The 14,928-nt window shown below is 41.7% G+C and overlaps 1 non-coding gene across 1 annotated transcript; it reads right to left on the bottom strand.

Moving 5' to 3' along the window:
* Positions 1–2,946: 2,946 nt before the first annotated feature.
* Positions 2,947–3,687, bottom strand: LOC129433059 (uncharacterized). Its single transcript, XR_012370007.1, has 3 exons — positions 3,535–3,687; positions 3,248–3,376; positions 2,947–3,088 (listed from the first exon to the last, which is right to left on the bottom strand). It is a non-coding gene; the product is annotated as an uncharacterized protein (transcript).
* Positions 3,688–14,928: the final 11,241 nt, after the last annotated feature.

The raw sequence follows: 14,928 nt of genomic DNA, 5'->3' as shown, positions 1-14,928 counted from the left end.
TTGGTGTAGATGAGGATGTGGACACAGTGGAAGGTTTGGGTGTTTGTGAGGATGTGGTAGATGGTGTGGATGTTGAGCTCAATGGTGTTTGTGTTGTGCTAAATGTAAAGGTTGGTGTTGTTGTTGGTGAGGGTGTGGAACAAGGAAAACAGCAGAGGACCCTTATTTCATAGTCAACACATTTATAGGGGCGGACTGTCTGTTGTTTTTGCTCACACTGCAGACCATATGAAACATTGCACTGGACTACTTGTTTTGTTGAATTAACAAATTCTTCAAAGCTAATGTCAGGTTTGTTCACAGCTCTACATTCAATATCTTCTGGATGTTCACAGATCTTTTTTCCACTTTCTTTAATATTTTCATATGTCTCAAAGTCATTCCCTCCTCCTGTTACAGGATTATATACATTAAACCACTCAGACCACTCACATATATCCACACATGGTGACATTGTTTCTGGAGTTTCTGATGGAGTACTTCCAGTAGGTGTTCCTGTTGTTGTTGTTGTAATTTCTGTTGGTGTAGGTGAAGATGTGGAAACAGTGGAGGGTTTAGGTGTTTGTGAGGAAGTTGTAGATCCTTCCATGGTTGTTGATTGTGTCATTTTTGTTGTTGGAGTACTCCCAGGAGGTTTTCCAGTTGTAATTGTAATTTCAACAGTGGGAGGTTTGGGCGTTTGTGAGGATGTTGTAGATCCTACCATGGTTGTTGATTGTGTCATTTTTGTTGTTGGAGTACCGCCAGGAGGTTTTCCAGTTGTTTTTGTTGTAATTTCTGTTGGTGTAGGTGAAGATGTGGAAACAGTGGAGGGTTTAGGTGTTTGTGAGGAAGTTGTAGATCCTTCCATGGTTGTTGATTGTGTCATTTTTGTTGTTGGAGTACTGCCAGGAGGTGTTCCTGTTGTTGTTGTTGTAATTTTTGTTGGTGTAGGTGAAGATGTGGAAACAGTGGGAGGTTTGGGCGTTTGTGAGGATGTGGTAGATGGTCTGGATGTTGAGCTCAATGGTGTTTGTGTTGTGCTAAATGTAAAGGTTGGTGTTGTTGTGGGTGATGGTGTGGAACAAGGAAAACAGCAGACCCGTATTTCATAGTCAACACATTTATAGGGGCGGACTGTCTGTTTTTCTTTCTCACACTGCAGACCATATAAAACATTGCACTGGACCACTTGTTTTGTTGAATTAACAAATTCTTCAAAGCTAATGTCAGGTTTGTTCACAGCTCTACATTCAATATCTTCTGGATGTTCACAGATCTTTTTTCCACTTTCTTTAATATTTTCATATGTCTCAAAGTCATTCCCCCCTCCTGTGTTAGGATTATATACATTAAACCACTCAGACCACTCACATTTATCCACACAAGGTGAAATTGTTTCTGGAGTTTCTGATGGAGTACTTCCAGGAGGGGTTCCTGTTGTTGTTGTTGTAAAAATTTCTGTTGGTGTAGGTGAAGATGGAGAAACAGTGGGTGGTTTGGGCGTTTGTGAGGAAGTTGTAGATACCACCACTGTTGTTGATTGTGTAAATTTTGTTGTTGGAGTACTCCCAGGAGGTTTTCCAGTTGTAATTGTAATTTCAACAGTGGGAGGTTTGGGCGTTTGTGAGGATGTTGTAGATCCTACCATGGTTGTTGATTGTGTCAATTTTGTTGTTGGAGTACCGCGTGGAGGTTTTTCAGTTGTTTTTGTTGTTTTTTTTGTTGCTCTAGGTGAAGATGTGGCAACAGTGGGAGGTTTGGGCGTTTGTGAGGAAGTTGTAGATCCTACCATGGTTGTTGATTGTGTTAGATTAGTTGTTGGAGTACTTCCAGGAGGTGTTCCTGCTGATGTTGTAATGTTTGTTGGTGTAGATGAGGATGTGGACACAGTGGAAGGTTTGGGTGTTTGTGAGGATGTGGTAGATGGTCTGGATGTTGAGCTCAATGGTGTTTGTGTTGTGCTAAATGTAAAGGTTGGTGTTGTTGTTGGTGAGGGTGTGGAACAAGGAAAACAGCAGAGGACCCGTATTTCATAGTCAACACATTTATAGGGGCGGACTGTCTGTTTTTCTTTCTCACACTGCAGACCATATAAAACATTGCACTGGACTACTTGTTTTGTTGAATTAACAAATTCTTCAAAGCTAATGTTTGTTTGGTTCACAGCTCTACATTCAATATCTTCTGGATGTTCACAGATCTTTTTTCCACTTTCTTTAATATTTTCATATGTCTCAAAGTCATTCCCCCCTCCTGTGTTAGGATTATATACATTAAACCACTCAGACCACTCACATTTATCCACACAAGGTGACATTGTTTCTGGAGTTTCTGATGAGGTTGTTGGACTTGAAATTGATGTTTCTGTTGTTGTAGTTGCTGCAGGTCTGGAAACAGTGGACAAGTTGGGTGTTGATGATTTAGTTGTTGGAGTACTCCCAGGAGGTGTTCCTGTTGTTGTAATTTTTGTTGGTGTAGGGGAAGATGTGGAAACAGTGGGTGGTTGTGAGGGAGTGGTTGATTCTGTTGTTGACACTGTAATTGTAGTTGTTGTAGTACTTTCAGGAGGTGGTGGTGAAGGTTTACAGGGTTCCTGTGTTTCAATCACAGTGGTATTTATACAAATGGCATAGTAGCACATTCCCATGCCATCTGTTACATTGTAAATTATTTCATTGTCACCATATTCTGTTCCATTGTAGTAACAGCATCCTGTTTGATATAGACACAACTATATTTAGCTAATTATGACTAGTAAATGCAAAGTGGAAACTGAGTTTTAATTAAATTTTATTTTCTGTGTTGCTTACCAGGTTTTTGAAAACATTGTATTTTTCCATTTTCATCACACATGCTGTAAAGGCAATGTTTTTGAAATATATAAACATAAGTTTTTGTATGTTTTGATTTGTAACATCAGTGACTTTAAAGGGGTGGGTGAACCACTCAAAGGTTTACCATATCTGACATGGGTCTTCTGTTGGGATCTCCTCTCCGGGATTAAACTCAGTACCATTAATATAGCAAGTACCATTACATTTCTCAACACACATTTGATTTTTCTCATCAAAAATAGGCTTGTCCTCTGGACATTCTGGATAACATCCTGCACAATGTATATACATAATATATTATTAAAAATGTTGCATACAGTACATGTTAGATATTTAAAGCTTCCTGAAACCTAATAGTCATGCATCCTGTTTGTACTGTACACATAAATGAAAAAATGCTAGCTAGTCTACTATATGATTCAGTCACTCACCCTCCAGGTTGGGTAAAGTGTTATTGCAGATACCCTCAGGATTGAGACAGGTTTTGTAGCATGGCGTATGACATGGACTGTAATGCCATGTGCAGTCACCTGGATTATTGTAGTAGTCACAGTACACAGCTGACAAAAGAACATAAAAACTAAATTAAATGCAATTAACAGAGCAAAATGTTGAAAGTGCCACATGGATGACTAGAAACATAATGACAACACCACAGATTTGTAATTCACGTTTACATGCAGAGTGAATCTGAGTTTTGTGCTTGACAGAAGCTTACGGCAGATCTCAGGTGTTCTCCAGTCCACACAAACATCTGCTTCATTGCAGGCTTGAGCGTAAGCGGCTACGGCTGTGCATAAGCATTCACAGTCTCCACCCGTGTCACATGCACACGAATCCTTCACACAGTTCTCGTAATATGGGTTTGGATCCACCTGTGTCAACAGACATTTACACTCATTTTTACAATGTTACAGATTTTTGTTTTGTTTTTCAGCAGGGATTGAAGCTTTATTTGTTAATAAATTAAACATTTATAATTTTGTGTTGTCTGTACTGCCAAAATAAAGTTTTGGATAGTACATTGGATAGTACGGGCTGGTACAGCTCACTTTTGGTGGGGGGTTTCCACTCTGTACAGTGATAATCACACCAACCTTAAAGGTGCAGTGTGTCATTTTTAGAAGGATCTCTTGACAGAAATGCAAAATAATATACAAAACTATATTATCAGGGGTGTATAAAGACCTTTTTATAATGAACCATTGTGTTTTTATTAGCTTAGAATGAGATGTTTTTATCTACATACACAGAGGGTCCCCTTACGTAGAAGTCGCCATTTTGTGCCGCCATGTTTCTACAGAAGCCCTTTACAGACAAACTTTTTTACTAAGTTGTCTCCAACGATGACATGTTTGTCCGGTGGCAGCTACCGTAGCTTCTCTAAGCGTTTCAAAAGCAAGGGGTGAGCAGTGGACTGAGCCGTTGGTTGCAATTCGCAACCTTACCACCAGATGCTGCTTAAATTTACACACTGCACCTTTAAAGCGGGACTAAAATGCGATGGGAAACCAAACCGAGCCAAAGAACAGTGAGCCAAGTCGCGTGTTACCAAGCTACATCAAACTATACAATTGAAAAGCCCCATTAGTCATACTAGCTTGGTGAGACAATGTCAAATTCTTTTAAATTGACTTTACTTTGTGTCTTAATTTACATTTTAAAGGCTTTTTAAAACAGTACCTTACTATGGCAGTCCTTGAAAGTATCTTCCTTTATAATGCTACATTGTATTTTGGCCCAGGTGTGTCGATTGGGAGTCGCCAGGCACGGGTCGAAGTCCGGTTCTGAATCAGGACAGTTGCTTGACGCTTTCCAGCTGTCGACAAACTCTACTATATTTGTAGTTTGCAGGTTTCCTTGGGTGGTGAAGTCATCTTTTCCATCTCCATTGAAATTTCCACAAAGGCCGCAAACTTGTCCCTGTGAAAACATATATCAAAGTAGCAAAATGTTCAGAATCCCAATCATGACATTACTGTAACTGTAAATGAAACATATAAATTAGACTAAAGTTGTTTTGTTAAGTTTTTAGGACATTGGTACTGTCGTAAAGGTATGTGTGTCAGAGTATGTTTATAATCAGAAGGCTAATAAAGATTATTTGTCTTATCAAGTAATTTAAATCTTACCGAATGCTGGGGTTGCAGAATGATGCGGACGGTGGTTATCCGGTCCCACAAAACTGTCAGACCGTTCTCAGCATCAATGACGATATACATGCCAACCTTCCTTTCATTGTACTTGATCAGTGGACCAACTCCAGTGTCAGTGGCTGTTACTTTGTTGCCAGAAAGATCCAGTCTAGTCCTCTGTGTGTGAGAAAGTTAGAAATAACAAAATGTTAGCTTTCCTTGCATGATATTATAAAGACATTGTAAAGTTGTCACAAAATTCTCTAATTAAAGTCACACTGAAACAGAAGTTTTGATTGTCTTATATTCCTTGTCGTGAAGTATATCCGAGTAAATCGGCTTCTGAAATTAGAAAAAAGGTAGGGCCGGACATGAATTTATCCATATTGAATTAATTGAATCGTTGGAAGTTGGGTCATGTTACTATACTGAAATCTTTTCTTGGGCCCCGAAGTAAAGAGAGATCGAGGAGGGGAGGAGATTCGCGTTTTTGATTAAATATTATGAATGCACATAAATTTTCGTTAAATGTAATGTATGATTATTTCGACACTTACCCCCAAAATGATATCAACAGCTTTTGAACACGTGGTTCCTGTTGTTCCACAAGGTATATTCTCTGTCACCACGCTAAAATGACCGGTTTTATTGCCGCAATTGTCCTTTTAGACAAAAGACAAACCAAAACACACAGGCGTTATGTGACTAATTACTGTTTTCTTAATGAAATTGTTTATTTTTATTTCATTTAAACACGTAATGCTAGGTGGGTTCATACCTGCACAGCTATATAACTGCAGTCCCCTCTAAAGCCGAATCTTTGTTGATCAAAAGTTTGATAATGTCCACTTCCATAAATAGTGCAGATGCTCGGACAGTTGTGTTCTGTACATGACCATGTTCCCCATTGACAAGTGCTGTAAAATTGTATAAATACAATTATATATACAGACTTTGTACAATACGTAAGGTATAATTGATGGTGGGTCAAAAATAATGCATACCCGAGGTGGTAATTGTCACAGTTCTCTTAACTTAAAGATGACAAACAGGCAGGAATATAAAACTTACAGGACTTTAATGACGATGGACAGCAAAACACGATGACAAGGATACATTCAGACGAGATCAGACAAAGAACAGGAACATGAGGGCAAACTATAAAGGGTGAGTGATAATGACAAACAGCTGTAACTAATGATGATAATTAACAAACACAGGTGAGACTAATTAAAGGTAACTAACACAAAGAGCAATGATGAATAATGATAACAATGAACTAAACAGAACCAAAACCCTGACAGTACGCCCCCTCCCGGTAGGCGCGACCTTGCGCCGTAGATGAAACAACAATAAAGGCGAATGGGAGGGAGCAACAAACAAAAATGAAAGTGTCCAAAAAACTGTGATGAAAGGTGAGGGAAGGTCTAGAGCAGGACCCAAAGACCAGACGAGACGAAGCCCCAGGGTGGAGCCACGCGAGCGGAGAACCCGGGGGAAGCCGAGGATCCGGAGGGACGGGGCAGAGCTGGTGGGTCTCCCGACCGAGATGTAGGAGGATTCCGGAGCCACAAGGCGGAGCCAGAGCTAGGGAGTCCCGTGGTGACGTCTTTGGGAAGGAGGAGCCCAACGAGCCGGAAGGGTGGAGTGAGAGACACACAGGGGAATGGGGAAAACCCGGAGGTGAGGGCAGGATGACGACTGACCAAGGGCGGAACCAGAGGGGTGACCGAAGCCTGGTGACGTCTTAGTGGGGACGGGAGCTGACGAAGAGGAGGGAGGAGAGACCCGAAGCGAGGCCGCTGGTCCGACGAGCCGAGGCGACCTCTAGGTCTCAGGGAGCGGGGGAGGAAAACTGGAGAAACCCCCGAGACAGTGGGTAGAGAGGCACACCTCGGCTCCGACGAACCAGCGCCGGTGACGCGCTGAGGATGAGCTGAGGTGTGACGCTGTGTCCGCTGACGTAGCTTCGGATTGGCTGGTACGGGAAATCCAAAAGGGAAACCGGACGGGACCGGCAGCGCTAACCAACAGCGACTTACGAGGGGCGGGCTGGACGGAACCAGTGGTGACGATGAGGGGTGGGAAATGTCCAAAGCACAATCCGAGCAGATGTTATAAAACCCAGGGACCGTTATTGGCTCACCCTCAGCTGCGGGGAGATGGACGTCCTCCCTGACGTCATTTGCAGCTCCCGCGGCGGCACCTCGGAAACTCTGGTCACGCAACCTGGTCAGGGGGAACATCCGGGGTTTCGGCGACGCTGGGCTCCGAGGGTAGCTCTGGCTCACAAGTCGCACTGCCAGGTTCTCCACCTGCGGTGGGCAGGAGTTCCGGGTAGGGTGAGTTCCGTCTGGTCTCTGGGGGTGGCGATGGTCCGTTGGACCGTCCGAAGCGCTCGGACGGTCTCCCTGCTCCAAACCGAGTGATGAGTTCAACGAAAAATCCATAAATAAACTAAAAACGAAACTGATTATTTGGAAAACAAAAAACTCTAGTTTGAAACACGGAGGGGAACACTAACACGCCACAAACGTTTGGTCTGATCTTCTGTCACAGTTCTCTTAACTTAAAGATGACAAACAGGCAGGAATATAAAACTTACAGGACTTTAATGACGATGGACAGCAAAACACGATGACAAGGATACATTCAGACGAGATCAGACAAAGAACAGGAACATGAGGGCAAACTATCAAGGGTGAGTGATAATGACAAACAGCTGTAACTAATGATGATAATTAACAAACACAGGTGAGACTAATTAAAGGTAACTAACACAAAGAGCAATGATGAATAATGATAACAATGAACTAAACAGAACCAAAACCCTGACAGTAATGCCGCAGGTGTACCTTATTTTCAAATAATTTGAAGCAGTGGTTCTCAATTCCAGTCCTCGGCCCCCCCCTCCCAGAATGTTTTAGATGTCTCCTTATAAGAAACACCTGATTTCACTCATCAGGCTCCTTCCAGAATGGCCGTTTCTCAATACCAAGTACGCCAAGTTCGGACTTGCGTCCTTCGTAGTTCGGACTTGCAAGTTCAGACTCGGAAAAACGAACTCCCGAGGACAGGAGGACGCTAGTCCGGTTATTTATTTTCATGTATTTTAAACTTAATATATCAAATGCAAAAACCCTAATATGTGGTTAAGGCAACACGTGAATACACCGACTAGCTGTAATGTATTAATTACAAAATGAAGTATAATATAAAACACATTCATTTATTTATTTTATTATAAAACCATTGTAATACTACTAAACGATTGTACAACATGAAATAAACACAAGAAAAACATCCAGTTTAAGTAAAGTGCAGTAATTTACTAAAGTATTAAGATTATATCGAAATATATGTGATTTAAGTTATGAAACTTAACTTTACCATCAGTTAAAAGGATAACAAATAACAGACTTCATATAAATAATAAAGAGAAAAAAAATTGATGAGACAAAAAATGGCAGTTAGATCCAAAGGGAATATTTTATGTTTGACCATCAGACAGGGAGGGCAGAGCAACTGCACTGAGATGGCGGCAAATTTCAGAAGGACTTGCCGAGATGAGGCTGCCCTCGCCCGTGTACACTCCGCTGACCACACGTTGATTCACCGGAACTCACATATCCAAAAGGAAATTTTAATATAGGCGCTATCTTTACTAACTGACCACATATTTGAAATTTATTCATCTATATTCTTGACTAAACAGCTCTTAAAACTAAATTTTACGAGTTCGCCTCACTGACAATAAAGTGGGACGGTTAATATGCGTGTGTGGCGTGCTGTCCCGGGGCGAAGGTTCCGAGCTTGGGAAATACCCCCCGAATTCGGAACGTTCGTCCCTTGACCGGGGAAGGAGCCCCAAAGAGAGCAGGTGGTGCAGGACAGCCGCCTGAGCAATAATTCCCCAAAGAAGGCTGGCTTGAGAAGGCGAGGTGCTGGACCTCTTTGGGGAAAATGCTGAAGCAGTGGGTAGACTTGAAAAGGCAGCTCTGGAGAGCGGGCACTGGAGAGAAGTGCTGTGAAGAGATAGGTTGAGAAGGACAGTATGAGGTGGGGCAGAGGCCTAGACCCAAAGGCTGTAGTTTGAAGAATATAAGGGGCTCCGGGGGAGCAAGTTCTGCTGCTGCCAATATGTAGGGATAGGAGAAAATTGTGCTCTGAAGAAGAGGGGGGAGTTTCTAAGGGTAGCAGGTGAGGTGGTGCTGTAAGGAGCAAGGTAGGACTCCAGGGAAGTGAAGGAAGCAGTTTGTGCCCTGAGATGGGGCTGTGCTCTAGAGGAACCAGACATGAGGTAGTTGGGGAAGAAGAAACTATAGAGGGAGCAGTACTGCTTAGGCAGTGATAGATTCATAAATGTTGCTGGGCAGAAAATGTGAAGGAAGCACTGGCCCCTGCGGGTGTGGTCGCACTGCGATACGGGCTTCGAGGTTGTAAGAAGTCTGCTGCGGCAGAGCGAGGAAAAGGCACAGGCCACTGCGGGGCGGTCGCTGCTGCGATACTGGCCTGAGTTGGAAAGGGAAGGTTTTTTTGGCAGAGCATGTGAAAGAAGCACGGGCCCCTGAGGGGCGGTCGCTGTTGCGATACTGGCTTCGGATGTCGACTGCTGCGGCAGAGCAAGAAAGAAGCACTGGCCCCTGCGGGGGCATCTCTGCTGCGATACTGGCTTGAAAAAAGGCATCTTCTGTGGCAGAGAGTGAAATAAAAGCTCGGGCTTCTGAAAGAGCGGTCGCGCTGCGACAGTAATTTTAATTTGAGAAGGAATCTGTTGCGGTAGGGCTGTGTAAGATTTGGTGGAGGTGTCGGCTTGAATTGTCGGTACTGGCCTCTGCGGAGGCAGGGAAGTGGATTGAGGGTGATGATGGGTTTATGTGTAACGGTGTGATCTTGTGTCCGTTCGCTGGGCTCTGAGTGTTTGGTGGGCTTCTTTGATGGAAACACGGTCTGCCCTGATGTAATTTTTAAAAGCTTCTGAAGACCAGCGGCCTAGGGTTTGTATCTGGGAGTCTGGGAGTCCGTTTTGGGCAGCTGTTGTGGCTGCTCCAATGCAGAAGAAATGACTTGAAAATTCATGTGGGGGAAGCCGGATGTTAGCAGAACTTGTTTTAGGTGCTTCTGAGACCAAAAGCGGGTTACTGGGTGGTTGAATTAATGGGTCTGAAGAGGATTTGATCTGGTGCAACTGTAGGAAGTGTAAGCTTTGAGAACTTGGTATGGTTGGATGGGAGTTTGAATTTTGAAATGTATCTGTGGTGTCCTTTTCTCAATTGATCCCTCTTGCTGTGTTTGAAAAATTGAGATGGTTTTATCATCTATTATGGCTAGATCGGAGATGGTTGGGTGTAGGTTTGGGTCAAAGGTGGCTGAAGCGGTGAATTCTGAACAGCGGGGAAACCAAAAAAAGGCTAACACGAACATGGCGTCTAGGGTTTGGGCAGTATGTACCGAGGAGTAGCCTTTGCGGAGAGTGGCTATACATTTTGAAAGGAGTTCTATGGTTATGGGTAACCTGAGATCTGGACTCTTGGGTTGGGTTTTTTCAATGCCTTTTAACTCTTTTTAACAACTCAAAATGCCATGTGATCCCGATTTGCTGAGCCAGATGTCTTTCAGCTCACCATAGGCTTTTGAATGGATTACGCCAAAATGAAGCCAGCCAATGCATAGCGAGCAAAGTTTGAAGGGCAGGGGTACTAACCAATCATGAAACGATTACAAGGATTCAACTTACGTCAGTAAAGTGTACTTCTGCACAAATCTACAGAAGCGCATGGAGCGAAATGCCCACGCCCCCTCTGTGCGCGTTTGTTTGTTTGGGTAGCATAGCAGCCGGCTAGGCTCTCCAGAGCCTCTCCAAAGGTTAGATATAACATCTCCATTGTGGATCATCGACTGCAAATTACTTTTTTGTGTTGAGAGTGTTTTGGAGAAGTTGATAAAGAGCACGATTGCGGAGCAAAAATGCAAGACTGGATATAAACGAAACCGTATCGTCGAGGAGAGATGGACCTGACTATGAGCTCAGCTGCGCTCGCTTGGATAATATCTCGAAAGAGTTCACTTAGCTGTTTTGATTATAAAGTAACATTGGAGATGACTAAGATGCGAGTTTTACATGGTTTCATTTTTCTATGACATGTTATATAAATGCATCATATTTATAGCTATATGAATCCAATGCACAGAATATACAAACTAAAAACTAGAAAATATGATATGTGGTGGAAAATATGAGTATTACCAGCTGAGAAATATAGGTTATTTGGCAAACATAAGACATTTGTAATTATAAATAAATATATTCATGTAATGTATGTATGTATTATGTTTATGTATATTACATCATAGTTTCTCATACAAATAGTTGTATGTCTCTAACTTTTGACTCAAACTAAAATCCTCTCTTGCTTTGTGTGTGAGCGACCACATTCAAAATAACAAGTATTTTGTTAGAATGTGCAAATGTTTTTTTCTGAAATAGTTTTTTCTATGTGCTGTGGTGGGCAGAGAAGTTCTGAATTGATATACATCATGTAATATGTAGTCCTGACTCATTTTCTTTTTATAATCATGTAATTTTGTTATCATGTGTATATTTGGAGTTTCCAAGTGCACTTTTTCTGAAAGGACGCCTGGACTTTCTTTAAATAAAAGCTCACAGAAACAACATTTTTTGGAGTATCATTCTCAAATTTGAATCACAGCTTGGTCAGACATTCAGTTCACCTATATGGTGTCCCCAGGTGTCTTACATGACCATTTCATACCTTTTTTGCTAAGTGAATGTTATTTAAAGAAAAACGGAAGTCATTTAATGTAAATTTTACCTTGTTTTACTCTGTTTCTTTTAGGGATGCACCGAATCCAGATTTTTTAGGTTCGCCGAATCCCGAATCCACCGTTTAAGATTCGGCCGAAACCGAATACCGAATCCTACTCGTATCCTTATTTCATTAACACAGTAAAGCACATTAATGAAGTAAACAACGTCCACAGCGGAAAACTATTTTGACAATTACCATAAGCATATGCATAATGAAAGCAATGCATTGAGACACGCTCGTTTTTCCAATAAGCAAGCAGCTCCGCGCTGAAAACTTTATTTAACTTTGAGTGAGAAGCTCCGCTCATCAATGTCAGTTTTCACACGGCCGTCCAATTACAGTGGAGGAGGGGCGGGACATTACCACAGCAACCAACCGGCTCACAGCTGAAGCATCACAGCTACCAAGCGCTCGGCTGAAAAACAGCTGGCATTTGGCGTCCTCAAGGCGTTTTCAGCCGTGTTTAAAAGTTTTGGTGTGTCCAGCCCCTAAGGCTCACCGAAAGAAAAAGCTCATCTCCACGTCAGCACCCGATGTGTGTAATCAACAGCCGCGTGACGTCGACCAGCGTAGCGCAAGCCTAGGGTTCGGTTCGGTGGAAAAAAAATCTAGGATTCGGCCGAACCCGAACCCCGTCAAAAAGCCCAGTATTCGGCCGAATCCGAATCCTGGATTCGGTGCATCCCTAGTTTCTTGACCACTCTGAGTTGTTATACCTAATAGGCAACAATATGTCAAGTGTCTAGTTTCAAACAAGACCAGAATTGTGAATATAGACCATAGGGTTTAAGAGCTGCAGATGTTTTAGTTTGGAGTTGTCGTTTTTCAGAAAATGCTCAAAAATAGAAGTGCTGGCTAACAGGTTAATGCCTTCCAGAAAATGTTCTTCTTTAAATAAATAAACATACAATATACCAAATGAAAGAACAGACCCTCTGCTTTCAAACATAAAAAAACTTTCATCCTACCTTCAGTGGTTCTTTTGTAATCAGCTTTTGAATATGGGTAGGTTTCTGCAAAAACACCACATTTTGAGCAAAAAGCAGAGATAATTCCATTTTTGTGACGGACTTTTCATAGAGATCCCATTCAGAGCGATCTTTAAAACAAACACGGACATGCAGCCGCTTGCCATAGGGCAATACTTCCGGGTTTAAAAAGTTGCGGAAGGGCACCACCTGGTGGATAATAGCGGTATTGCGGAAAGACGGAAAATCTCGTCATTGGCGGGGAAGCGTTTTCTCTTAATTGACGAGATATCTCGTCAATGGCGTTGAAAGAGTTAAGAGCATGGCGGTCTGGGGATTAGTGATGGCAGTAGAGGGTGAACCTAGTATTAGTTTGTGAAAAAATTGGATTCCGCTGATGTTCCCTTTGATTTTGCTGACTCGAAGGTGTTTGACTGGAGAAATGGTTCGTTTGAAGGGGCGGGCCGCACTGAAGACCTGGTAAACGCCCACTGCTATGATTGGGCAGCTTCATTCCCCGTCATTACATGTGGGCAAATGTTTTAAAAACATTAATGTGTAAAAATAGCAGCCGAACACAAATATGTTTGAGCCACAAAAGATTCTGGGTGCTAAAGATGATACACATAAATGACAATACGTATAGTAAAGTAGAAACAAAAATCTAATCTGAATCTAAACGGCGGCTGATAAATCCTAATCAATAACTTTGCATATTTCTATTGTACTTGTGAGGTTGCTCTGACATACACGTACTGTTACATACCACAATTATATGATAAAAAATTTTTGTTGGTTGTTTGACCTTTCAAACGCAACTCGCCTAAATTACCGTATACAAAACCGTAAGCAGGCATCAGAATCTAAACTGCGGCTGATAAATCCTTCTTTATCAATAACTTTGTATATTTCTACCATTAAATTACAGTCGTGTTGTTAAAGGCAGGGTAACTTTTTTACAAATTAGTTTAAACTGTCTTTATATACAAATACATAATTAATCTGTAAGTACTCTGAAAAAGAGAGTATAAAACTCGAGTTTCTGTAGACCTCTCACGACTGTTTTAAACACAGTTAATTATTTCCATTCGGGACGAAACAAATGATTAGCTTGCGCGAATATCACACTCTCTCGCGACCATGGCACCACCCGTTGCTATGGGATCTGCCCAGGCATGCGCACACCCGATTGATTTGAGCGTGGCTTTAGAAGAAACCCAGAAGGGAGGGGGTGGAGTGAATGGAAAAATGAGCTGTGTTTAAAACAGTGGTGAGAGGTTTACAGACGCTCGATTTTTATACTCTCTTTTTCAGAGTACTTACATTTTACTTATGTATTGATATATAAAGACAGTTTAAACAAATTTGTAAAAAAGTTTTTTTAGATAATTCCTGCCTATCCTGCCCTTAAGTGTTGTACCTTTATTAATCGTTTAATGTTTTTAGTACATTAAAACAGTCAAACTTACGTGTTTAGACACGGATGTTACAACAGACATATCAAGCGATCTCTTCTAACAAAGCAATAGTGAAACGCAATAACTTAAATAAACTTACTGTGTATACTGCTGTGTCATTTTTGTCAGATCCAATATAAGTGGTGTTTTTAATCACAGTCTCTCTGCAAATCCAGCATCGACTTCTTTACAAATAAATCCGTGTACACAAAGTAAACAAACGCGAGCTGGAACTTCTTCAAAAGCAAACTTTATCCACGCATTCCTAATGTTGAGCCCCTGTTATCCAGCGTCTGTGTTCTTCCCATAGACCGTTCTTCCACAACCGAAAATGCGTTTCCATGGTTACTTCATATCACCGCATCAAAATAAAAGTCTCTCAGAAAAAATGTATTTAAAAGTCATTTTGGTTACATTTGGCAATCTTTAAAGACATTTTTAATTATTGTTGAGACACACGTGTGTCACGCGAAGCTGTGGGAGGGGCGACAAAAGTGGTCCTTGTATTTGGCTATGGGGAGGTGCTTCAATTCTACTTTGACGTCATATTTTTTCTAATTCCACACTTGGACGTTATACTGGCTTGGTGCCAAAAACTGTTATATTTCAGTAGCACAGACATTTTCAGTTCTGAAACTTGCAGGATGTTCATTTAAGTATGATGACCTCTTATATAACAAATTATCAAGTTAAAATTGAGTATTTGATTCACCACTCCTTTA

This window comes from Misgurnus anguillicaudatus, chromosome 6 (assembly GCF_027580225.2).
Source record: "Misgurnus anguillicaudatus chromosome 6, ASM2758022v2, whole genome shotgun sequence".
In the NCBI taxonomy this organism is placed as follows: Eukaryota; Metazoa; Chordata; class Actinopteri; order Cypriniformes; family Cobitidae; genus Misgurnus; species Misgurnus anguillicaudatus.
This window is presented reverse-complemented; position numbering and strand designations above follow the sequence as displayed.